The sequence below is a fragment of the Callorhinus ursinus genome, unplaced genomic scaffold, assembly GCF_003265705.2.
Source record: "Callorhinus ursinus isolate GAN/ISIS: 27379988/994484 unplaced genomic scaffold, GSC_fseal_2.0 scaffold7, whole genome shotgun sequence".
Lineage (NCBI taxonomy): Eukaryota > Metazoa > Chordata > Mammalia > Carnivora > Otariidae > Callorhinus > Callorhinus ursinus.
This window is the reverse complement of record NW_027397069.1, coordinates 63,474,846-63,502,456: the sequence shown is the minus strand read 5'-3', so window position 1 is coordinate 63,502,456 and position 27,611 is coordinate 63,474,846.

The following is a 27,611-nucleotide window of genomic DNA, read 5'->3' as shown; positions in this document are numbered from 1 at the left end:
AATGACACATATAACACGAACCATTTTATTGAACAAGCTTGATTTAAGAGGATACAAGCCAAATTTTATTCCTTATCACTAATCTCCTTTCAGCCTCCTGTGTTGAATAGTTCTTAACCCACCCCCTAGATGAAACTGTTGCTAATTTACCTCCCTGTTTCCAATTTTGCCATGTTCCAATCTACTGCGCACACTCTATTCAACATGATATTTTTAAAAGATAAATTTTTTTGTGTCATTCATCTCTTAACTCTCTTGACGGATTTGTGTTGCTCCTACAAACCAACAGACACGAGAAAAACAAAGCCATTCTTAGGCTCTATAAGCATCTGGTTCCCTCTGATGTAGACCAGTCCCCACACTTCCTGAGGAGCAGGTTGTTTTCCTTGGTCAGACATGGATGAGTCTTAGGTGATAAGTCAATTGGGCTGGAAGGGGACAACATTTTCAAAGCTTCCTAATATTTTGCTTTGGGCTAATTAGTAGCCCTAGGACTGCCCCCCTCTTCTCTCAAGTAAGACACCTGGAAATGCAGAAATAGATTAGGAAGCAATTTACAAGTTGCCAGGGAGCTAAGACTAAGTTCTTTAAACACAAAATGTAAGCATTTCAAAAGAAAATATGTGAGGATGATCTTGTTGCTAATTTCCTGTTAACAATGTGAGGTGATATTAAAACACCATTAAAGGCATGGGAACTGGGCAAATTCTCTCTCAAGAGTTTGTCTGAACCTGAAAGACTATTTTCATAGTTACACCAAAAGATGTGCGAACCCAGACTGTCTGTAGTTTCCATATCTTAATTAAACCCCTGAAATTTAAGTACAAGGACATTAATAAAAAATATTGAAAAATAGAGGGTATTAATTGAAAATGGTAAGGAGGAAGAATCCAGAGGATAAGGCTTGCAAATAAAAGTCAGAAATAGGAGTGAAAAGAACAATCATGACATTTTGATTCATCTTCCACTGTATCTAAACACAGTGATTATAATTTGGCCACCCATGTTGTGAAAGTCTCCGCAAGGAGCTTTTACAGAAAATAAAGATGGGGAAACAATGAAGTAATCCTGATTATTCGCTTTTATAATTTAAGATTGTTCCCCAAAGTGTGTTATTGAATGTTCTGTCCAGCAAAATTTCCTATGACTCAAACTATGAGATTATTACCACTTCCTCTGGGAAACTCTTTGCAGAATAATAGCTTTTATTATTAGGAATGCTTTTTTGAAGGTCAGCCAAATTTTCTCATTGTTCAACTGAATCTAAGATTTTGACTATAATTTTCCTGACCACCCCCAAACAAGTGCTTTCTTTCAAATACATATGGGTAATACTTCAAGATTTATCTAGCACTTGAAAAGCATAGCTTCCAAAGAATTTTGGTGGAATGAATGTTTCTAGATAAATGGCTGGATCAATAGATAAATCATTCTCTAGTCTACACCTTTGATTCCTCAATCTGCTTTCTGAAGGTCTTTGGTAGGGACGGTTATTTCTGGGGTAAAGGAGGTGAGAAAAGGCACCTCCATGCCTGCCCACTGTGCTTTAGCCGGGATCCCATTAGGGGACGTGATTTGGGACAATTACGGTATATTAGTTTTTTAGAGCTGTTGTAACACAGCCACAAATTGGGTGACATAAACAATAGAAATTTATTGTCTCATGGTTCTGGAGGCTAAAAGTCCAAGGTCAAGGTGTGGTCAGGGTTGCTTCCATCTGAGGGTCTGTGAGAATGTGTTCCATGTTTCTCAGTTAGCTTCGAGTGGTTTGCATTCTGTAGCCTCTGGAGGCATCACTCCGATCTCTGCCTTCATCTTCACATGGCATTCTCATCATGTGCGTGTCTGTGTCCGTATTTCCCCCTTATAACGATACCAGTCATACTGGATCAAAGGCCCACCCTATACTTCAGTATAATCTAATGGAGATCAACTAATTACATCTGCAACCTTATTTCCAAATAAGATCACATTCTGAGGTACTTCAACATAAATTTCAGGGGGGACACAATTAAGTCATAACAGATAGGAATCATTCTTGATACCTCCTCCTTCTCTTCTCTTCCATGTCTAGTCACCAAAGAGTCTATTTTACCTTCTAATTATTTTTAGTATCCACTTAGTTTTTGTTTTGTTTTTAAAGTTTTTATTTATTTATTTGAGAGAGCACGCGCGCGAGAGAGCTCAAGTAGGGGGAGCGGCAGGCAGAGGGGAAGAAGCAGGTTCCCTGCTGAGTAAGGAGCCCGATGAGGGGTTTGTTCCCAGGACCCTGGGATCATGACCTGAGCTGAAGGCAGATGCTTAACCGACTGAGCCACCCAGGCGCCCCTGGATCCACCTACTTTTACCTATCTGTGCTGTCACTTCTCTAGTCCAAGTTATCATATCTTGTCTTGATTACTTCAGTAGTCCCTAATTTACCTCCCTGTTTCCAATTTTGCCATGTTCCAATCTACTGCGCACACTCTATTCAACATGATATTTTTAAAAGATAAATTTTTTTGTGTCATTCATCTCTTAACTCTCTTGACGGATTTGTGTTGCTCCTACAAACCAGCTTCTACCACCTTCACCAGGCTCATTTCCTAACCTGAACCTGCCCATTCTGTATTTTCCAGTCATATTGGATCTCCTTTCAGCTTTTCCAATTAACTAAACAAAACCTCAATGTACCCCAGGGCCCTTGCACATGCTGCTCCCCTGCCTGGGATACTGGTCTCCTCTTCCTGACTTGGGCAACTCCTTCTTTACCCTTCCAGTTTCAGTTTAGATATCACTTCCTTCGGGAAGAGTTTTCTACTCCCCACAACAGGTTGAGTTGCCTTTATTTAATTTCATGGCACATTGTGAGCCACCTTTTTAGTTCTTGCCAAAAATTTTAAATTGATTTCCTAGTATTTGTTTAGTTAATCTCTTGCCATAGGTTAAATGTTTCTGTATGTCCAAATTCATATGTTGAAACCTAACCCTTGACGTGATGGTTTTTGGAGGTGGGGCCTTTGGGGTGATTAGGTCATGAGGGTAGAGCCCTCATGAATGAGATTAGTGCCCTCATAAAAGAGGTCCCCAAAAGGCTCCTTGCCCCATCCATCATATGAGGACATAGTGAGAAGATGACCATCTATGAACCAGGAATCAAGCTCTCCCCAGACACTAAACCTGCTAGCACCTTGATCTTGGACTTCCCAGTCTCCAGAACTGTGAGACATAAATTTCTGTTGTTTATAAGCTCCCTGGACTCTGGTAGTTTTGTTAGAGGGGTCCCAGTGGACTAAGACACTCTCCCATTAGACTCTAAGCTCCTTGAGGGCAAGTACTGAGTCTGCTGTTTTTCACCACTGCACTCTCAAGGCTTACCGTTCAGCTTGGTATGGAGAAGGAACCAAAAAATTGTTGTTGACTTAGTGGATAAATGAATAGATGAATGAAGGCATTTTCCTTCCCCTTGTGTATTTTAAATGGCCTATTACTGCTCTACCTTTCACCTCAACAAACTACTAGTTTTACATTAAATACCTAGTATATTTCCTTTCAGCCACAAAATGGGTCATCACTAAATTGTCTTGTTAGTTAAGAAGTAAAGTGAAACCAGCATCAAGATTAGCACAGCATATACACAGATTGAACGGTTCTGTAACTGATTGCATACATGAATCCAAACCTCTCAATAGAGTAAATTCTTTAATATAGGCTGAGAGCATTACTGAGTTAATTAATTAGTTAATTTAGTCATTCATCATCTATTTATTGATCCCTAGTTATATGTAAGCACTGTCCTAGGCATTAAAAACCGAGCTGTGATCAAGAAGGACTGACCCCAGCCCTCATGGAGCTTACATTCTACTGAGTATGACAAACAGCAAATGGGAATAGAATAGAATGTCAGGTGGTGATAAGTACTATAAAGTATATAATGAAGCAGGGGAAGAGGCTAACTAAAGAGACACAGTGGGTGTTATTTTGGATAGCAGCTGTCAGAGAGTACCTCTCTGAGGAAGTGAGATCTTAATAGAACCCTAAATCTAACCAAGGAATATTTAATGGGGAGAAGAAGTAGACAAAGAGAATGTGTGAGGCAGGAATGCTCGAAGCAGCAAGGATCCCATATGGCTGGGCAGAAGAAAGGGAAGTGGTAGAAGATGAGATGCAAGCGGAGGGCCAACTAACACACCTCGTAGTCCAGCTTAATGTCTAAGTTTTAGTCTAAATGTGACAAGAAGCCAGTGGAATTTTGAAGAAGGTACCAGTCTGTTTTTAGGTTATTTTGACTGCCATGTGGCAGAGACTGGCAGGGATCAAGAGTGCAGGCAAGCCCCAGCTGGTTAAAGGTCTCTTGCAGGTAAATATGTGAGAGGTGATCGTGGTGGTCAATCTTGTTGTAGGCTGCCAATCAGGAACCCCAGGGCTAATCCTTCTCAACAAGCTCTGCTCTCCTGCCTCATCTAAGTTTCAGCCCACAGATGCTACAGGTACTGCTGTGTGAGTCCAGACCCAGGCTGCTGTAAGTTATCCCCTCCATAGCCTCCGGCCTTTTCAAATGACTCAGCTCAGTAACTCACTCATCACATCCCTGTTCCTTCCCTTCTACATGTCCCACAGCCCAGTAGAGCAGTCCCCACACCCACATCCACAGTAAACTAGGTCTGCACTATCTCATCAGTCTGTGTGTGTAGGACTACATGTTCCCAGGTAAGGCCCCTGGGATGCCTGGGACTTGTACTGGGTATTGGCAATATGGACACCACTAGACCAGGAAGAAGAAGGCTCGATAATCTGTTTTGTTGTGAGCTCCCATGGGGTGAGAGGGGGAGGGGAAAGGCATTGATAGGGAATTGTAAACTCATTGTAAACTCAGTCTAAGAAAGTGGCAGCTCCCTAAATGTTTGTTTAATGGGCAAATTAAGACATGACGGGATGTGTTTAGGGTTATAATTCAGGAGCTCATTGTGAAATAGGACAGAGTCTGAGAGAGGAGAGACATGTGTGGGTTGCTCCCCACACCTATACCAGCATATGTGTGTTTCAAATGACAAGAATTTGATCATTCATCATCAACACACTTCCCTTCATACCTTAAAATTTATAAACAATGGAAAGAAACCATCTGTAACTGGAAGATCTTTGAAAGAACAGAGAAAGAAAATTAGAGCTATGGTGACAGACAGGGATAGCTCAGTGGAGGGCACTAACCCAGCCTTACTCCCACCCAACCATCAAGGCAGAAGAGTTTATTGCTGAGAGTCATCATATAACCTGTTTTTGACTGATCCCTAGAGAAAGGTGCAGAATGACCTGTGGCCCCTCAGAAAAGATGGGGACCTCCGACAAGTCTCTGATTCTCGCTGATACGGCTTCCTCATCTGTATCTACCTCAAGCGATTATTGGGCCAGTCAATGGACACAGTGTAAACTGAGGTAACTGAGTTGTTTAACAAGAGGCAGAGGAAAGTGGGGTGAAAGCCTAAAGCACCTCCAGGAGGACCTGAGGCAGGAACTGGGTGGGGATCAGCACAGCTGCATAGAACAGGGAAGTCCCCCAGGGCAGGGGAGGTGATACAACTTCCAGTTGGAAAGACCCACAAAAAAAATGGATTATTTCCAGATTTTGTTACTCATAAATTAAAAGAAACAAACAAATAATTAGGGCAAAGTATTGCAATCCTGCAAAACTCTAGTTTTCTTTAAAGAACAAATAAATACCTCCTATGTTCCAAATATTGGCTATCACTTCCCAATAACATGCCTGAGACACAGATCTTTAATGGGCATAGCCATTTGTCCCTGTTGGCAAGTCTGTTGAATTTAAAAACTTTAATTTTTTTTCTTTAAATTCAGACTGTACTATTTTCTGATTTACCAAAAGTTACATTCAGAACTTCTGTCTACTTCCCAAGAGGGTATCTCAGGAGTCAGCAGCTGTATAAACACACAGTTCACTTAAGTGACATTGGGGATTGATAATATGTGCTACACAGGCATTTTAATCTTGTTTAAAAAAAAGCAGAAGCAGAAGTATAAAGAATTATGATGAGCCGCACACTGCGGGGAAAACAGTGACCCAACATGTCAAAAATGAGGTCCTCTTGCATAACCACACATCAGCGGCCCCAATGAGAGGAGAGCATTTCAAAGATAGGGATGGGAGAGAGCCCACTGTTATCATTTCACATAAAGGACAGTGGTAATGGACCATTAGAAAAGAAAAAATTACTGTCCCATTGTTCCTTTATGCAGACACGAACCATTTATTACAAATGTTAACCAGCCCACTGCCAGCCTGCTCAGCAGAGCCAAGGGAGAATGAGCCTTAGACCCCCAGGCATTCATTTGAATAAACTCCGTCCTGTGGCTGATCTAGGCAAACTTGCTCACCACACATTTTGCACTAACCCTACTCTCTTGAAAACAGCTTCTCCTTAAACCCCCACTTCTTCAGCCTTTGGAGGCTTCACACTTTTTAGCCTTCCTCTCTTGACTGAAGGTTCTTAAGGGCAAGGACCACCCCACTACTGCCTTCGTATTCCAACATGTAGCATGGTGTTGTTACCCAGTGGATGCTCTTTCCCAGAAATAAGTTCTCCCTAAATGCTTCATTGAATAAGAGGCCCTAAAATACAATAATGTCCTGTGCTGAATTCTTGCTGTCAAGTTGCCAAAGATAAAACAAAATTAGAATACCCAGCATTGGCAGTATTGGAGGGAATTTACTTTAGTATTGCCTGTCCACAAAGCAGTTTAGAAATAATATCAAAAGATTTACAATTAGCATTCTTTTTTTTTTTTCAAGAAAGAGAATTTAAAAAAAAGGGGAGTGGGGGGCAAGAGAACCAAAGAACACACGTGGGGTGAAATGCAGTCCCGGATGGCTAGGTGCCCATGGCTGGCTCGGGGTGGAGGCGGCTCACACGCCTACGTGCACAGGGGCCCGCGCTGCCAAGCCAGTCCCGCGTCCCCCCACCCCGGCCCCACGCCAGTGGGACGACGAGGCACCTGCCCCAGAGGGACCGCTAGGCCTCTCTTACCGTCTGGACTCGGCTTCTCAGGCACTCCGCCCGCAGCGCTGACCGGAAGGGCTTGCTGGGACCAGGAAACGCCGCCACCGCTTGATCTCGCCACCTGCGGGAAGACCTGGAGGCCTCCGGAGGGCCAGGAGTCGGCAGCCCGGGGCCCTGCGGCCCTCCCCGCCTGAGGGAGCGCCCCTGGCAACATGGCCAAGAGGCAGGCGAGGGCCAGCCACAGTCACACGACCCCGCCCATGCAGGGAGGCGCAGGGCAGGAGGGTGGGGTCAGGTCAGGTCCGCGATGCGCAGCTCCCCCATCCCCCACTCTCCGCACATCTGTCCAGTGGTAGAGTGACCAAGAGGGGTCCCATTCCCATGAAGGGGCACCCCTCCTCTGGCTTGGCTTGGGCCCACCCAGGGAGAATAGATCACCATTAAAAATTAGCATATCCTTAAACTAGGAATTCTAATTAAAACTTATCCTCAGGAATAGGATGTCATCGATTTGTTCTAATACTTACCTGCAAAGAAATTCAATGCAGCATTGCTCATCTTACTAGAAAATTGAAAACTAAACAAAATGTCCAATGTTAGGGGATTTGTAAAAAACTTAGGTCTTTGCAAAGGAATACTATACAGATATTTAAAATGATGTAAAGGGAGAAGATTTCTGTATGTGGAGAGAAATAAGAAAAGCAAATTATAAAACATAAAATGTCCCAAGTTTCCTTTTTAGAAAAAAATTTATATATATATATAAATAATATATGGGAAGTGAGGACTATGCTCATGCATAATGGTACTTATTTGTGAGTAATAAGAATATGAGGTTTTTTCGCTTTTTGTTCATCACTATCTTACATTACCTTATGATTACTCCAAAATGAATACATATTATTTATGCAATAAGGAAACACATGTTTTTATTTATTTGTTTAGTTTGTTATAAGAGGACCTGCATGAATACTTCCCGACTGGTTGACTTTCAGACACTAACATCAGTCCAGACAAACATTTAGGTCTCTGAAGTCTGAAGGCAGTGCGCCTTCTCTAATTGCTCAAAGGGCACTGTTTTGATTCTGAAATACCACACCCTGCAGAATAACCTGGTTTCCTAGCTTCTTATAACTATAAGCATCAGAAGGCAAATGATTTGGAAAAACCGGACCTTGCTGCTGAAAGGTATAAACTTAAATAAAAGTTGCTCTGACTCAAGGTTTAGTTTTGTAGCCTGTTATACAGCAATACCATTAAATTATACTTTTTCATTCACTCTTTGTTGGGAGATTGTCCTATCCAAGAATTTTTCTAAGCTTCTAAATAGCCTTAATGGATTAACATTCCCAAGTCAAAGGAAAGTTTACTTTTTGGTACATTGGCTACTTTGTGCTCCAGGAACAAAGCCAAGGTCAAGGGAGATGCTATGCACACACACACACACACACACACACACACACACACAGATGTGTATCTATTGCTATATGTGTCTATATACTATATATCTATATAAATACAGATATTGAGAGAACAGAAAGTCAGTGTTCTCTGTTAATAAGCATCTTGTATTGGACACAGGAATCTACTCTTTGGTGAGTATTATAAAGTATTTCTTTTTTTCTTTAGCTAATTTTGCTTTGCAAATTCAGACATCTTTAGAGTATTCTTCTGTTTATCACTGAGAATAGCATTAAAGGGTGTATAGTAGGCATGAAAGAAATACTTGTAGTTGACTGAGCATGTATATCTGATTGAATCATAAAGAAGTCAGTGATAAAAAATGAGATTTTGAAATAGGTTGTGAATATTTTAGATGAGGACAAATGAATTTGAAATCTTTGCAAATAGCTTTTTTACCAATCCCCCTACTGACTCTAAGTGCTCTGTTACCTAGTGGAGAATGAACATTTTTTGTCAAAGCATTTAATCATATTTTTCTCTGCATATCTATGAGCAGTCTGCCCTTTTAGACTTTTGCCTATATATTTTGCCTATATATTTACTGTAAGTAACAATGCTTCACACATCACTGCTTTGTTGAGTTATAGTCTTCCATATTGTCCTGAATTGTTTTCAGGTAATAAATTAGGTTCTCTGGCATGTGCAGTAATATAAAGCATAATCCAACCTACCTGAAGAAGACACTCTGCGTCTGAGGCCTTGGAATCTAGTTCTGACTTCAGCAGTGCCTGGCAGTGTGATCCTGACCAAGGCTCATAGATTTTCTGAGTCTCTATTTTCACCCGTGTAAGGCCAGGAAGTTGTCACTAGATGAAAGGCTCTTTCCAGCTTTAATAGTGTTTGCAGTGAAATTATATGGAAACTGTCATTTGGAATAATTTATCACTGCTTTTCAAAGATTTAGGGTATAGATCAAGGCCTAGAGGGAGAGCAATCTTCTGATGCAGGAAAAGTCTCTTGGCATAAAATGCGCTTGCCTGTTCTGCCTCCTGGAGGCCAAGACGCAGAACTAATGCAGCTTCCGCAGTAGAAGATATGGTTTAAATGCATAAACTAAAACACAGGGGCTTTGAAACTTTCCACAAATCACAATTGATCAAACCACCTACATGGAATGGTAGGTTTCCTCCGGGTAATTTTTTTCTCCCTTCTTTCTTTCTGAAAGTTGTAAATTCAAGTTGGCCTGTGCTGTTTATGTTCAGCCTGGGAAGTTTTCCAATGACTCAGCCCCTGGCGATGTATCTCCTATGTGCAACTTTTGCAGAAACTAACAAATCAGTGGTTGACATACACTTTTATTCCTCTGGGTTGTGCACTCAGCATCCTCCACAACCCTTGGGTCTATCTTAAAGACATTGATCTTAGAGAAGGGATCCTTTTTAATTCAAATAGGTATCAATTTGATGCTTTTATGTAGGTGAGGAAAACTATGCTTGTTATATTTGGAGGTTTTCAATATGTGGCAGGGCAATGTTCTTTTCTTTAAAAGGCACTGTCATAGTTCTGTCTGTTTATCACAGTCCCTAGAGAGGGGCAGCTGTCTTCACTATGTGTGCTTTAGCAGATGCCAAACCCAAGTAAGAGATCTCTCATTATATTATTAGAGAATTAGCGCATGTAATGCTCCAAATCTGCTAACTTGAACAAAGAATATGATATTAAGTTCTTTGAGGATTCCTTCAAAAGTAGTTCCCCAACTCCTTCTGGAAAGCAGTGGATAAAACTAAGGTACTTTAAAATAATATTTTACACTTATAAGACATGATTTTCAAACGTTACAGTGAAAAATATTACAGAATTAATCTCCATGTCAGTTTGAAGAGAGGAAGAATGTATTGACATCATTATCTTATAAAGGTCAAAGAGAGGTTATAGAACTTGTCTAGCAAGTTACTGCAGGTTTGAAGTAGATCAGGAAAAAGACCAAGTCCTGCTGGTTGTAGTGGATATTATTATTCTTCTATTAGATGTTCTATTTCTATGTCACTTGCCCATTCATCAACCTATCCATCTAGTAACCAACGTTTATTGAGTTTGTCCTGTGTTCAAGGGACTGTTATAACTACTATAACTGATTGAAATATCTTCACCACAATCTTTTAAGGTAGATACTATCATTATCCTAATTTTAGGGATGAAGAAACTAAAACGCAGGGGCTGAGTAACTTACTCATTATTTTATATTTTTACTCATTTATTTTATGATGATTCTGCTGGTAAATGAAGGAGCCATGTTTGAACTCAGGTAGTCTGAGGCTAGAATCCATGCTCTTAGTCATTCACTATGCCCCTTCCCAACCACAGTGGGTATTTCTGAGCATGTACAGTACAGCAGAATGTGCCTGGATATCCAAAACTCAAGCTTAAATGTGGACAATGTCATAGGAGAGATGAAATACCACAGTTCTATAGATGTGCAAAGGAAGGAGGGATGAAGGGATGATGGTTATGGGAAGACTAATGATTATGATATTGTGGAAAATTGGTCTTTTGTTATTTTCAAAATAACTCTTGAGTACTCCCTAAATTTGTATTTGATGGTATTTACATGTAGACACAGTGAATGCTATTGCTATGCCAGTTAAAAATAGATTATCTACTCTCTGTCTGCAGCAACACTTTGAAAGACTATTCTTCAGAGCCACATGAGCTTAATTACTCATTTTGCTTCAGTGTTAATTGTATTTTTTCTCCAATTGACCTAATCTTTCCATGAGTAAAATGACTACATCTCATTTTGATTTATAATTAAAAATTGTGCAAAGGCTGTAAACTGCTCCTGAATCTACTAAATCTTGCCTAGTAAAAGCAATACTCAATGACTTATGTGCATACCTGTCAGAATTAATTGGATTGTTACCTGAACGTTCATGAAATGCCATTCATTGCCTTTTAAAATGCTCATAATTTCAAGTTTACATTTTGATGAGTCTTGTCTCCTCCTTGAGTGGTCTTTTCCAGAGTCAACTCTCACTTCTCTGAAGTCCTATGACTCTTTCAGTAAGGGCCTCTACCATTAATTATATCTTATAATATATGCTCTCTGGCTTTACATTTTGAAGTACTAGGTCTTTCTAATTTGTTTGTCATCATCTTAAGTGTCATCATCTCAGGAGAAGTAAAAATGCCTTTATTTCTTACTGTAGTCACCTTCTGCTAGCTTTGAGCATGTAGAGATATAAATGAATGAATGCCATGGAGCTGTGTGAGTGTTGGTCGATGATCTGCTGATGTTTCTAGGTGTAATTCAGTCTAGTGGTCAGGTCCCTGGGCTGGAAATCAGGAGGTTTGAATTCTATTTCCCATTTCCTGTGACTTATGATACTTTACTTAAGCTCTCATTTTCTCCACAAATAACTTGAAGGAAGAGTCTTTGTCTAGACCAGTGGTTCTCAACCTTGACTGTGCTTTGGAATCACACTCACATGGGCTCCTACCTCCAGAGATTCTAATTCTATGGGTCTGAGCTTTGGAGTTTCAAGTGATTCTGTTGAGAAGCTGAAGTACATTGTCCAGCATTTTTTTTCTTTTACTTCCAGCCTTAATATCTTCTCTTTCTCTGATCTTCCTCCTGTCACAAATGTAGTCTTTCTAAAATACAAATATGAGCATATCTACTTCATGCTAAAACTCTTAGTTATAAAATTGAGTGCTAGCTTCTTAGAATATCATACATAATATGCACTTCGCCTGACTCTCCAACCACATTCTACAGCACATCCCCCCCTTGCACATATGTCTCCATCCATGGTGTTCCATGTCTCTGCTTGTGCATGCATTGTTCTGCCCAGGATGATTACTTCCCCCGCCTTCCCAACTATTCACTCATTGATCATCTACTACTCATCCTTGAAACATCAGCAAAGATATTACCTCTGTCAGGAAGTCTTTTGGACTTGTCTGAGCAGATTTAATCATCCCTCTTCTATGCTAAGTGTATATTTTATAACTACATTATTACTCTTTTCATACTATATTATAATAATTTCTTTGCAGATCTAATGTTTGAGGTTAAAAATTGTGTCTAATTCATCATGCTTTCTTAGCACATAGCACAGAGTAGGAACTCAATAAATCTCACTGAATTAAATTGAATTAATGTTAATAAAGACTCTAGAATTCCTTAAAAATAAGTACAAATGTACTTGGCTTAAAAAAAAAAGAGTGCAATGCAACAGGAAGATTCCTCAAATCAAATTTTGTAAGATAATTTTAAGTACATCTGATATGTATACTGTCAAGGAATTTTTAAAGTCAATTGACTCCCTATTTTATTTTTGTATAAACCCAGGTTATTAACTGAACAAACATTTTTGAGTTCATTTTATTTGCTATGGTACTACTGCTTTCCTCAAGGAGCTCGATGGGAAACAAAGAAGTCAAAAAGCAATTACAATTTTGGAATGATCAAATGCTATGAGAGGGGTAAGCACACTTACCTCCAGGGTCAATTAACCCTGTCCTGGAGACATACCCAATATGACGGCTAAAATTTTACTCCTTTCTGTTTTACTCAAGAAAGCATGGTCAAACAAAAATTACTGAAAGGGATGGGTGGTATTATAGGAACAATCTTGCATATACCCAAGACTTTGAGTTTCAATACATCAGAAGCAAGTGTTTTTTTAAGTAAATAACTCACAAAACTTGATAATTTAGCAATTATAGTAACAGATTCTCTTGTGACATATTTTAGAACTAATTGCTATATACAGGTGCATGATACTATTTTGGAGGGAAGGAAGAGGAACAACTTCCTTTGTATATAGATGATGCATTTAGCCATGTACAGATTTAGATTACATAGTCTTTTAAGAATACACCCATGCATATTGTAACCAAGAGAAAGCTTCATCCTTTAGGGAATTGGCAAGATTTCAAATTTCGCTAGTATCACCAAGGTAGGGTGAGAGAAGAGTTATGATTTTATGTCTTTGATTCTAATTCTATCTTCTCCCTTCACTTTTTTTTTTATTAACATATAGTGTATTATTTGCTTCAGGGGTACAGGTCTGTGATTCATCAGTCTTACACAATTCACAGCACTCACCATAGCACATACCCTCCCCAGTGTCCATCACCCAGCCACCCTGTTTCTCCCACCCCGCCTCCCCTCCTGCAACTCTCAGTTTGTTTCCTGAGATTAAGAGTCCTTACGGTTTGTCTCCCTCTCTGGTTTCATCTTGTTTCACTTCTCCCTCCCTTCCCCTATGATCCTCTGTCTTGTTTCTCAAATTCCTCATATCAGTGAGATCATGTGATACTTGCCTTTCTCTGATTGACTTATTTTGCTTAGCATGATACCCTCCAGTTCCATCCACGTCATTGCAAATGGCAAGATTTCATTTTTTGATGGCTGCATAATATTCCAGTGTGTGTGTGTGTGTGTGTGTGTGTGTGTGTGTATCACATCTTCTTTATCCATTCATCTGTTGATGGACATTTAGGCTCTTTCCATAGTTTGGCTATTGTGGACATTGCTGCTATAAACATTGGGGTGCACGTGCTCCTTCGGATCACTACGTTTGTATCTTTTCTCCCTTCACTTAGTGAGTCAGACTTTCTGAAACAGGAATCTGTCTACCATTAAATTTATAAGACATCTAATTTAGACCAACTTCCTTTATCAGCTCTGCATCTTAGCACATTTCCTTTTATTTCCCTAAAACAGTACCAGTGATTGATGGGCGATAATGTAATACATATACTACAATATAAATGACAACACCTGCATTACTCAGAACATGCAGATATGAATGAGCTGATGTCATTACACTGAGGTGATTTCATTTAATCTGTTGTGTCATTAGTACCATTAATCTCAAAGGGCATGTTAGACACGCACGCAGCTTAGCAAACACTTTTTACAAGAGTCCTAGATCCTAGCTCTATCTAAAAAGTCATCACAACATAAAGATAAAAAATCTAGCAAAAAATAAGAAGGAAAGAACATGTATATCAGTCAGATGGCACAATAATCTTAGAACTCAGATATAAAATATGAAACTCACAGAATGCTAGAACCTAGTCAATGCATTGTGATTTTCTTATTTACTCTTATTTCTGTATTTATTCATAGGAGAACATGCTGAACAAGAGTATAAGTGATTACATGGACCAAATATTTTAGAAACCAACATATAATGGGGCTCAGTGTAGTATAAGGTCCTTGATTACCTTGGTTACCTTGATTACCTTGATTACTTTGATTACCAAACTAGATTCCATTTATAAAATTACATAACCCATATTTTTTGGAGCCCATTTGGAACTATTTTGGACATTACTCATTAGATATGGCTTCCAGAGAGTTTAAAGCTAATTTCTAACTACCAGATGATGACTACTATCATTGTACTCCTTAAATCAAACAAAACCTATAAAACTGTTGCTGTCAGATGCTTAATTGCACCCTTTCTTCTATCTGATCCCATTGTAAGATTTTATTAGGCTAAAGGCAGTAGAGTTCTTTATATTCCATAACCCTTTGTAGCCCTAAAAAAACACTGATACACCACTAATTCTATCTGTAACACTGAATGTCAGAAAATATATATAGATAGATGATAGATTAGATAGATAGATAGATAGATAGATAGATAGATAGATAGATAGATAGATGATAGATAGATAGAATTTTTCTTCTCTAAGACTCTCTTGGCCCACCTATGAAAACAGATTAAATTTTTTTTCTCAACCGAGAATATTCGCAGGGAAACCTGGGTGGCTCAGTCGGTTAAGCATCTGCCTTCGGCTCAGGTCATGATCCCAGGGTCCTGGAATCCAGTCCATCAGGCTGCCTGCTCAGGAGGGAGTCTGCTTCTCCCTCTCCCTCTGCTGCTCCCTCTTCTTGTGCTCGTGCTTTCTCTCAAATAAATAAATAAATAAATAAATATTTTTTAAAAAAATATTCCCAAAATAAAATACCATTTTTAGAGGGTAAGAGAAGTCAGTTTCCTCTTTTTTACAATAACAAATGTAACATCGTCTTCATGGAAATAGAATGTAGTCTCCTTGAAAAAAAGGACCATTTCTTTTATTCCTCAACCCCATGTATTATCTTATTAAAAATATTTGGTGAATTTTTGGCAACATCAACACGAATCACATAGGCCCGATGCTACTGTTGTCAGTTGAAGAGATAAGGCTGTGAATCCCTATTCTGTAGTATTTAATCTTGAAACAGGTATTTAGGTTGACTTGAGGTTTATTTTTTGAGATTCTCCATGGCTTTTTATGTTTTTTTTTGTGCCTCATTTTCCCATTTTCCCTCTGTCAATGCACGTAGGCTTCGGCACTGACCTGAAAGCGGGGTTCTCTACATAAACCATTATTTTTTTTAATATCAGACCTACAAAGCACTATTTCATTACATTTTAGGGGAGAATTGTTATATCAACTGATTTCATACCACCAATATAAAATTGAATTTTAATCATTTAAACCCAACTCAAAGGTTGCTTTTGGAGAAGAATTAAGTCATTGATCCCTAACATAAGCCTTAAGCTGAGTTCTGGTTTTAGAGAGAAAAGTGAGGTATTGCTTTCCTGTTTCTGGCAAAATGAATTTGTCCCTCTTCTGCCATGCTAGTCCGTTTTTCTCCCTGAGCACCGTGATGTCCCTAGCAGGTTGGACAGTGAATAGGTCCAAAGGTTTTTTACCACAGGCATATATCCATTTCTGGTTAGTGACTAGTTTGGCTCAGCCAGCAGTGAATGATCTCCCCCTTTCATCATTTATTTAGTGCCTGCGTGGTACCAGGTCTGCACTAACTGTTAGGCAAAAGCTGATAGGGCCCCCACTCTCGTGGAGCTTATAGTCAAATGGGAACAAGACATGTTAATCAAACAATCACACACATAAAGGTAATCTGATGTGGTAAGTGTGAAGAAAGTGGGCACTTGAGTCAATGAGAACATCGCTGGAAAATTTGACCTCACTGAGGCCAGCTGAGACTTCCTAAAGAAGTGAGGATGGTGCCAACATTTGGAGACCACGGTCCTGAGCCACAAGGTCAAGCAGAAGGCAGAAATAGAATTCTAGGCAATTGGGGCTTGACCTCCTTCTCTTTCTCTACTCTCAGAAATTTTTTACTTTTATTATTTGGGTAATTGAAGCAAGAGACTCTGAAGTCACTGTTGAGAACTTTCCTCAATATTTAGAGCCTGAGCAATGCTTCACCCACATGTGTTTGCTTGCAAAAAGCAGCAAGACTGTGAACATATAATGGATGACATTCAAGCATAGGACACAAAGGTCACCGTTAGTTATCGCATTTCTGTGTTTGCCCTTTAGATGAGGTTCAACACGCTCAGTTTGTTTTAGGGCAATTTCTGTTCTAGTCCATGAACACACAAATGCCACGGGGAGCCAGTGGTCTCTGCAGCACCCTACTGCACTCCTGCTTAGCTGAAATAATCCTTAGTTCACTGGCCTCTGGTCACACGTGACACGCTACTTAATTGCCATGGCTCTTTCGTAGCCTTTTTAACCGCCCTCCACCCCAAAAGTGATCTGACGGTACCATGGCATCGTGGAGTAACGCCATAGCTGATTCTTTGTGCTTTGCTGTTTTATTGATTTTTCAGTATTATGCAGGCTGAGTTTGCTTAAGGAAACACTGTGTCCATGGTTGAGTCAACACAGTTAGGAGAGAAGCAAATGGATTGTTAGAATCCGAGTACACACAGGGCTAATGTGGCCAACGTGTTTTCCTTTCTTACATACCTAGCTCCCTGATGTCCAAGGCAGGCAGCAGACGTCATCAGTGACTGACCTTTCCAAGCATGCCTTTAAAGGATTGAGCAGAGCCTATTTCCTCAATGAGCTGGAAATAATAAAAGGCGTAGAGCTACAGCTTCTGGAATAGAGAGGACATTGGGAGTTTAGATGTGTCACTAGATGGCAGTGTTTCTGAAGTTCCTTCTGAAGAGGCCTTAATTGGTGTTTTAATTACTGTTTTATCGAAAAGTCAGAGTAATAAATAATAGCTATTATTTATCAATGTCTTATTATGTACCAAGAGACACAGCAAGCGTTATGTTCACATCAACATAATAAGATCGGCGAAATAATTATATCTTTTTACAGATGAAAAAGGGAGGTTTAAAATAGTTAAATAATAACAGTGGGAAACAGGAACCTAGCTAAGTATTTCTCAGGTCTGACATAGTTTGGCTCCAGTCGCCCTTTACTGTAGGTGCTAATGTCACCCTCACTTTCAAGAAGAGGAAACTAAGGGAAAAAGATGCTACCACATGATCAAGGTCACACAGCTATTATCCCGAGGAGCCAGGATCTAAACTAGATGGCTCTAATTAACTCCGGAGCCTATATTTTTAAACACTGCTTCTCCCATTTTGGCTGGAAAAGAAAAGGATTAAATATACACATTTGGGTCATTACTTCTAATACGGATAACCATAAGAAATACGTTACGGAAAGGGTTCCTATGTGTGTGAGCCTGGTAAACTGAACTAGTAGAATAGTGTTGAGGGGGCAGGCAACAGCTGTTTGCTGCAGGCCAAGGTTATTCTTCCTGAAGAAAAGTAATTCACAGGGCATATATGTGTATCTCAATGTTGTAGGGATGGAGTGATTTTATGTGCCATAATGCCTCAGGAAAAAAGAATGATTTTTTTTTTTTTTTAATCATCAGAAGGCCATGACAAATACATAAAGTGCTGGGAGAAAACCAGAAAACTTTTTTTTTTTTAAGTAGTTTACCTTGAATTTGGCTACTAGTTCTTTTCAATAATTTTTGACAAGTGAGCCTGAGCCTGAAATCTTTACCTTCTTGTCCTCTTAAAGATCCTTTACTTACCAGCTCTAGTCTAATCTGCTGCCTTGTTCTCTGCTCTTCCTTCCTGTTGTCGCCTCCAACTAACTCCCCCAAATGCAAATGGATTCTCCCCCTTTCCAAACATGCGTTTCCCAACTGCAAGTCCTACCTGTTTATAGCTATGGAGTATACCATGGAATAGCCTCATACTCAGAACCCTTAATGCTTTCCCAAGCTCCCCGAAGGGTCTCTTGCAAGTAATTAGAACACAGAGGTTTCCAAGGCTAGCCCCCAACATCCTTCCCACATGTTGCCTCCTAAATTACACCCAATGCATTGCTTCCATATAGCCTAAGTGTACATATGCATGTTTGGAAAAGCGTGGTGAATCATCTTGTCTTGGTGAAATGTAATTTTTATTTTTATAAAATAATTATATGCACCTAGTGAAAAAAATTCCAACAACATAGAGAACTAGAACACGGAGTACATATTAACATGTAACAATTTTAAATTAAAATTGCTCATTTTAGCTTGTAACAATTCCGGTGGTTATCTCTATGATGCCAAATAATATGCAGACATCTTTAATTCTTGATTAAAAATTATCAGCAGCATCTCTTGTCTCACTGATATGAAAGGAGAATTAACTCCACTACCCCCCTTCTCTGCTCGCCCTAAGTTCTAATGGACAGCAGCAGTTTTGATTCTTCTGGTGGTTACCTTTCTCACTCTAAACAATACATGTAAACATCTCTTCCTTGATTTGCCAAAATCTGACTCACCAATTTAAAATGATCCTTGTACTTTCTCCCACCTGCTTGTTAATTCTCTGACTCTTGTTTCTTAGCACGATGTTTTTATTTTCTGTATTAAGATAGGCCATTCCAGACAACTAGTCACTCAGATTTTCTACCATTTTTTTTTCCTCTGTATTTTGGGAGGTTTCTGCAAGGGCATCTCCCAGCACTTCCATTGATTTCTTTTTTTCATTTTGGAAATCATATTTTTTAATTACCAATAAATATATTTTTCTGTGATTGTTCCTTTTCATAGCAGCCTATACTGTAGTATGTTTTATGGTTTCAATATCTGCTCATGTTTCTCTGAGGGTATAAAAAAGAAATTTTCAAGTTCCCTTCTGTCCCCTGAATTATATGTTTTCACTGGAGCTAGTTGTTCTATTCATCTTGGTTCTTTTCATTTGTGCAAATATATTCTCTCAAATATCTGCTGATTCTTTTTTTGCCTGATATTGTTTGTGAATGAAGGTCAGGCTGGTTTATACAGCAGTGGTTTAAAATACTCTGTGTTGAGAAAAAGTCGTAAGGCAGAGTTCTTATACATTGGTATGGACTTCCAGAGGGAAGTTTAACAATATATATCAGCAATATTAAAGTTGTTCACAGCCATTAACACACAGGCTTACTTTCAGGAATCTACCTTTGGGAAATGGCCAGATTATGCAAAAGATATTCTCATAAATATAAATGAATAGAGGGCTGCTTAAATACATCTGTAGAATACTATGCAGCATTAAAGTTGATGCACAGGATAAATTTTTAGTAACGTAGGAATGTTGTATATATGTATATATGTCTGTGTACATGTGCATTGCTTATTTTCCTGTTCATCTTTGCAAAATTGTGTGTGTATGTGTGTGTGTGTGTATGTGTGTGTCTGTATATGTGTCTGTGCATGCATGTGACTCCTCCTGTGTGTCTTAAATTTTACCCCAAATGTGTCCCACTGGCTTTATTCTGGGAACCTTAAATTTTGGCTGCAGCCCTATGACCTCTTCTTGAGGGCATGGTTCACCTGCTCCTTTCTCCGGGGCCTTCCCTCTGCCACCTGTCTGTACTCACTCTGCCTGATGGAAGCCTGGCAACTGGCAAAAACTAGAGTTGGGGAAAGAGTTGACAAAGCTGGAAGGGAAAGAGGACCTTAGAAGTCAGTCCCCACTTACTACAGACAGTGAAAGTTCGCTAAAGTTTTTCCACATGGCATTAATGTGATAAACGTGGCAGTTTTCGGAAAGTTGATGGATGGAGGGCATTGTGTAAAATAACTAAGTAGGAGGAGATAAAAGAGTGGAAGAAAAATGAAGGTACTGTTCGGGCCCTCCACGTGTGAAGCAGACAGTGCCGGAACAGGATTGAAAGAAATGTCAGCTAGAGAGGGAGGCAGGGATAGAAGAGAGATGGAGAAAAGCTTTGAGAACTTGGTTAACATGTGAGTCAAAGATGATCCAAGGTTTTTAAAAACCGTAGTCTGACACACACCTGTTCCTTGCAGCATTATTCACAATAACCAAGAGGCAGAAGCAAGCTGAATGCCCATCAATAAAGGAATGGATAAACAAAGTGTGGTATGCAGATAAAATGGAGTATTATTCAGCCTTAAAAAGGAAGTAAATGCTTTAATATGCTACAGCATGGATGAACCTTGAGGACATTACACTAAGGGAGGTAAGCCAGTCACAAAAGGACGAATACTGCATGATTCTACTTACATGAGTTACCTAGAGTAACCAAATGCTTCGAAACAGAAGTAGAATTGTGCTTGCCAGGAGCTGGGAAGAGGGGAGGGGAAGGGCAGTTGTCTACTGGGTATAGAGTCTCAGGTTTACAAGACGAAAAAGTTCTAGAGATCTGTTGCACGGTAAGATTTATACGGGAAACACGACCATACTGTATACTTAAAAATGTTTAGGATAAGATCAAATAAATCTTTCACCTTTTAATAAACAAATGGTTAAGATGGTAAACTGTATGTCATGTGTTTTTTTCATACGATAAAAATCATTGTATTCTGAACTATTTCAGACTTACAAAAAAGGAATTAAAATTAACTGCAAACATCAGGTGCTCTTCATCCAGAAATGTAAACATTACCAATACAATTGTAGCCTTTGAATAATTCCCCGAAGTTTTAAAACTTTTCTTTATTCAACAATTGCTTTTTGAATGCCTATTACTTGCAGAGCTCCCTGCTAGGCTTAGGAGACACAACAGTGTACTTCTGTTCTTCCCTGAAGGAGACTCAAGTGGCATGGAGAAGGATCACCCTCCTCACAGATGTAGAGAAAATTGTTTTGGAAGGTGATGATGCATTTTGCAATTCACATTGTTATACTTGGGGTGACAATTGAATTGTTCATATTTAGCTACCCTCTAGGAAATCTATAAATTCCAGGACATCTATAAAATATTGAACTTCTATTAACAATCCCATGTAAAAAATTTCCTTGGGTAACGACTACATGTAAGTCACTTTGCTAGTCACTAATATTTCACAGGCTTCATTGTGTGCCATGCCCTGGTGGATGTTGTTGTCCAGTGGGTGAGCTAGGCAAGAGGTGACAGGTTTTAACAAGCATGGTGCTAGTGTTGACCTAACACTGAACAATGAACCATAATTTACCCTCTCGTGCAGGAAGATTTTCTGAAGAAAGTGACATTCAACCTGAGATGGAATAAAATGTATAGAAAACTGTAAGATCTTCATAAGGCTGTTCTGGTATACTAAGGAAACCTACACAAACAAAACCCAACAGGAGGTGCAATAATGTTTTTATGTATAAAGTACAAATGAGGAGAGGATGGAAAAGCAACTGGACCTGATAGGGTGGAAAGCCTTGTAATGACTCTTTCACAAGTTAAGGTAAGGTCATAAGAGCGTAAGATAAAGGTCATTTTAGGCAGAAAGAGCAGCAAGAACAAAGGTACACAGGTTAAAATCTATGATATCTGAGGACTCTCGTGGCCTTCACTTTATCCCAAGGCATCCTCGCTTAACTCTGCACGTTACATCCTGTAATTTCTCATTAGGAAAAAAAAAGTTCTGATAAGACTTCAAACATAGAATAGTTATCAAACATATATGTAACTATTACAATAATGCAAGTATGTAATAATATATGAAATGGCAGATGTAAAATTACCTTTAAGTGGCACCGTGCTCATTGGTCATTGCTGTAAATATGATAGTGACACAATTATTTCAATGGTCTTTGGCATGGAATTTTGTCAGATAGTTTCTAAAATCCTAAGTAACATCTTTTAGATCTTTTTGTCTGCTAGCATTGGTTGCCTTACCCCCCATGCTGTGCTTGTCTAAGTATCCAGTGATCTGACACTGAACTTGTGTGTGTGTGTGTGTTCTAGAAGGGACACTAGTATCCACGCTGGTACTATGGGTGAAAGTTCTGAGGAGGTCAATTTTGCCTTAACATATGGAAGAACTTCTTAACTTGCCTGCAACAGACTGAGAAAAAAGTGTTTAAATAAACTTTGTTTACATAGTTTTACACAAAAATAAATTCATTGGGTTTATAAGATAGGCTTTTATTCTGTGTGATCAGACCTTTTCAATTTCTTTGGTACTAGAATCTTCTTCATTTTATGAATTATACTGTGAATGAATTATAGTAGTGTTTTTTTTTTTTTTTAGTGTCCTTACTTGGCAACATAAAGGCTAGAAATACATTATTTGAGGTTTTATAGCCCCAGACTTTCATAAAATCTAAGAATTCCAGTTTCCCTAACTCTCAGACTCTGCTCCAACTGTCAAATTATGTCAGATTTTTCAAGTTATCTTGTTAAAAGATAAGAAGAAAAAGCCCATTTGAAAAATTTCAGAGAATTTTTGCAGGCGTTGATTTTAACTTTCTGCTTAATTTGGATATTCTGTCTTTCCCAAGAGGATGCTTAGGGAATGCCCTAATATGATAGGATGAATCAGGAGACATAGAATCAAATCCCCAGCTGTGCAACTAGAGGTATTTGATTATTCTGCTTCTTAGTTTTATAGTCCAAACAACAAAGAAATGAGCAAGTAGTAAGATCCATTTCAGGAATAAAATTCCATTTAAAAAAAATGTACCTATAAATAACGAGTATATATATGTGTGCGTATGTGTATATATACATATATACACGTGCACGTATACCTCTATATGCACATACACACCACATTGGATTTTGTGGGAAATTTATCATTTTTGCTAATAATTGAGCATCTTTCAATCCTTCTTTGAAACTGAAAAGTTTATGAAGGATTAACACTAAAGAGAGTATGTTTATTTGGAGAATATCCCCCATTCTTGGAAATTTAAAGAACATGTAAGAATATTGCCAATATTTAAGAGGTGTAAAGAAATTGGACTATAAGCTATGATTGGAAATTTTTTATGAGCACAAATTTGTTGATGGGCTAATAAGCATTTACATTTTCTGATCTTGTAGTTAGCTGCCTAATTACTCAATTTGTGCATTCATGCAAATGAAATCGTTTGCGTGTAAATGCATGCAGGTGCAAATCTGTGTGAGTGGTACTAGGGCCTCCTTTGAAACTTGGTCATGATCCTTCATTTTTCCATACTTGAAAAATCAAATTTTCAAAAAATAGTTCCTGAAACAAAATCCATATGGGCAAGATCATGTTAAAATCATGGCTGTTTCTAGGTCTTCTAAAGCTATTGTCTTGCAACTAAGGTTCCTAACTAATTAGTAATAGTTTGAAAAAATAGTCAATTTGTCAATTTGAATTCTCAAGAATTTGGGAGCTCTAAGAGACCCCAAATCAAAAACATAAAAATATGATTAAATGCCATGAGAAATCCAATATGGTGGGATGCAATTATACACATTTTCTCGATTTCTTAGAATTTTGCTGTTGTAGTATACTAACTTGTTAAGCTAGATATGACAAATCAGTCGGTGGTCACTGTTTTAGAAAAACTTAAAAGTAAATGTAAAGTATATACCATAGGATTTGGTGCTTATAATAATATTTAACTGTTGTATGGGACTTTGAAGCTTACAAAACACTTTTTTACGTAGATTATTGTGCTTGATCCTACAGCACTCCCATAAGCCTAACCCCCATTTTAGAACTGAGAAAACTAAAACTTAGCACAATAAAATTAATACTGTGATTTCACAAGTACTAAGTCACATAACAAGCTTTTAAACCTTGCATACTCTGTTTTAAATTTTCAGCTTTTTCAACACCACTACATTGCTTTGACTCTGTTGTTTGCTCTTGGTTTTGCATGCTAATTTCTGTGACCTTCTTCCCCTCATAACCTTACATAATTCTTAATCTCAAAGAGCATAATTTATCCATTGGCATTTCTGCATGGTACTTAGCTCAGTTTTGGACATAAAACTGAACAACCCCAAATATTTGTTGATTGTTTATGGCTAGGGTGGTAGAGATCTGGTGGTTAGGCAGGAAAGTTTAATTCATAAACTAACTTTGGTGAAGTTTAGTGCTGGCATTCAGCTCTTACCATTGACCTTATGCTCCCATGGAATGCATGAAAAGACAGTGTGAAAATCCTGCCCCAGAACTTGGTGAAGGAGAGCTAGCAGAGAAGGCACAAGATATGTATTTTGGCAATGCAGAATATACTTACGAAATGATAAGGCACTTTCATTTCTGTGACAGATATCCAGGTATCATCTTGTTAATAAGACGGACTTTTTTTTTTCTTTTCCTTTAAGATTTTATTTATTTATTTATTTATTTATTTATTTATTTATTTAGAGAGCACAAGCAGGGACAGAAGAAGACTCCCTGCTGAGCAGGGAGCCAGATATGGGGCTTGATCCCAGGACCCTGGGATCATGACCTGAGCTGAAGGTAGACGCTTAACTGACTGAGCCACCCAGGCGCCCCTGGCATGTTTTACAAAACAGAAATCATGGAAGTTACCACTGTAAAGCTCCAGAGTAATCTCGTACAGAACAGAGTTTCATCCACAAAGGAACATTCGGTTCTCCTATTGGAACAGGGGCCTGACACATTTCCATTTCTCTACTCTAAAGAAATTCCTCATTCTTTGGAGATCAGCTCTAATAGTCCCACTACTTTTTTTTTTTTCAAAGACATTTATACTGTACCAAGGTAAACCCACATACATGTTCATACACCAAAATCTACTTTAAAAGTTACCATTTCAGAAGAAGAAAACTGAAAATGAGAATGGTTATCTCAGGTTTTAGTTTGAGAATTTATAATAAAATGAATTTCCTGTATATATATATATATATATATGTATATATATATACACACACACATATATATGTGTATATATATACACACACACACACATATGTGTGAATATAAGTGAAAAACCTAAAAATGTAGAAATACATTAAGTAGTTGTGTCACTACTGTATTTTCATTGTAAAATTTTTTATGTTTAAAATAGAGGAAAAAACTACAAGTGAAGAATACTCAGGCGCCTGGGTGGCTCAGATGGTCGAGCGTCTGCCTTTGGCTCAGGTCATGATCCCAGAGTCCTGGGATCGAGTCCTGCATCAGGTTCCCTGCTCCTTGGGAGCCTGCTTCTCCCTCTGCCTGTCTCTCTCTCTCTCTCTCCCTCTCTCCCTCTCTCTCTCTGTCTCTGTCTCTCATGAATAAATAAATAAAATCTTTAAAAAAAAAAGAATACTCAGTATCGTGGATTGGTCCTAATTCATTTAATCATTCCCTTATTGGTAGATACTGAGATAGTTTCTAGTTCTAGTTAAAGCTTTCAGAGCTTTGGAGAAAAGCTCACTTTTATGAACTCACATCATTGGGAAATATACTATCCTTTCATTTTCTACATGATAAATTAAATTCAAGTTCGCTTTCCCATCTTGATAGGAGAGGAGTGCTGATATGTCCCTTGTAGACCTATTTTCGCTTGGGTTTGGTTATGGTTCATGGATGTTCCAGATTGGTGCACATGGTAATTACAGAGAGGAGGTCATGTTTGTCAGAAAAGTATGTGTCTTCGTTCAGAAGGATTCCGCAGACCTGTGTGCTCGCTAATGCCTGCGGTGCTTCCAGAGGCTGTATGCAGCTTTCTCAGTGAAGGGAGTACAGAAGATAACCACTGCCCACAAAAAGTTAAAACCTCCATTTGGGATTCCAATTGTTTTCTCCTTCCTCTTGCATTAATCTTGTCCCAGATAGGACGACTTCATTGTTCACTGTCCTTTAAGTTGCACTGATTCTGCATCAAAAGAGAGGCCTGGACCAGGTTCTGAGAATGACTTCTTCCTTCTGAAACTCAGGCCCTGGTGAGCTTTGTAGCATATGGAACACAGCCTGAAAATCATTTTCAGTGAAGCGCAGTTGGGGTCCTGGAGGGTTCTCTTTCTGTGGATTAGGGACTCAGGAAAGGTATCATCTTTTCCTGAACGTCTGTGGATAACAGGAGCTGACATAAGACCTGAGGTTTCTACACACTGCTGGTGCAGTTGGCTGAGGGAATGGGATGGTTCTCCAGTTGATGGTGTGCTGCAGCCATGTGTGTCTCAGTGTGTCCTTTCTCGAGGATCCCATGTTGCAGTCAGAGCCTGGCAGACCTCGTCCCATCGTTGCAGAATGTAAGGTATGTCCACTTGCTCCAGACCCTGCAGCTGATGTTCTTGGTGCTCAGGATGAGGCTGACAATAGCCCTTCAATGGTAGTACTCCTGTGCCAGTCTGTTCTTCGTGATTCTGGCATTTTTCTTGGTTTGGGAGCCACAAGGGAGTCTGAGTATACGAGAGGTCCCCTCCTGAAGTCGAGGGTATTGGCAGGTGATTCCTAAGGGTCTGAGGAGAGGGAGAATTCTCTCCTCTCTGCATAGCCTGCGTGGGCTGCACCATCGTGTCACTTGGTCCTTGGCTCACACAAGGGACAGAGGACGCATGGGAGGGGAGAGGAGCAGGGAGAAAGGCTTGGTTCCTGCTGAAAGAATCGGAGGAAGCAAAATGATGAGACCCGCCCAGGGGAGTGGACAGATTAATTTGGTGCTGCTGAGCTGTCAGACCTGGTCTTCCATTTGGGCCATCTGCCAAGGAATTCATGGACTCTGCTCTGCTCTGCTCTGGGTATAGGGAATCTTTGGTTCTGAAACCACATTTGAATTCTTGGTTCCTGAATGCCTGTTTTTTTTAGCCAGTTTTTTTCCTGGTTGTAATATCAAGGAATTGGCTCCTCTCAAAGGCTTGAAGTAGGACGTGTGATTGAGATCTTGTGATGGATGTCCAGTCTTGTCTGGCTGCTTTTGGTAAGTGTTCTTGAGTGCAAGGCTGATGATGGTGTTGTCCTTGGGTTTCGTCTCTTCCTAAGGAGCATCCAAATTCCAATTATCTCTGTTTCGATCTGTGGTTTTTAAACCAAATCGCTTTCAGTGCTGTTCAAATCCATCTTGGGAAGAGCTTCCTGGATCCCACAGAGGTGAGTGGGCAACGGAGCAGCACTCCAAGACACCAGGCTTATCAACCCCACTACTTTTAACTCAACTTCTGATTTTCTTCTAATATTCAAGATTGAATAAATAGTTCAGGTTGTTTAAGAAAATATTTCCGGAGGGAATAAATATT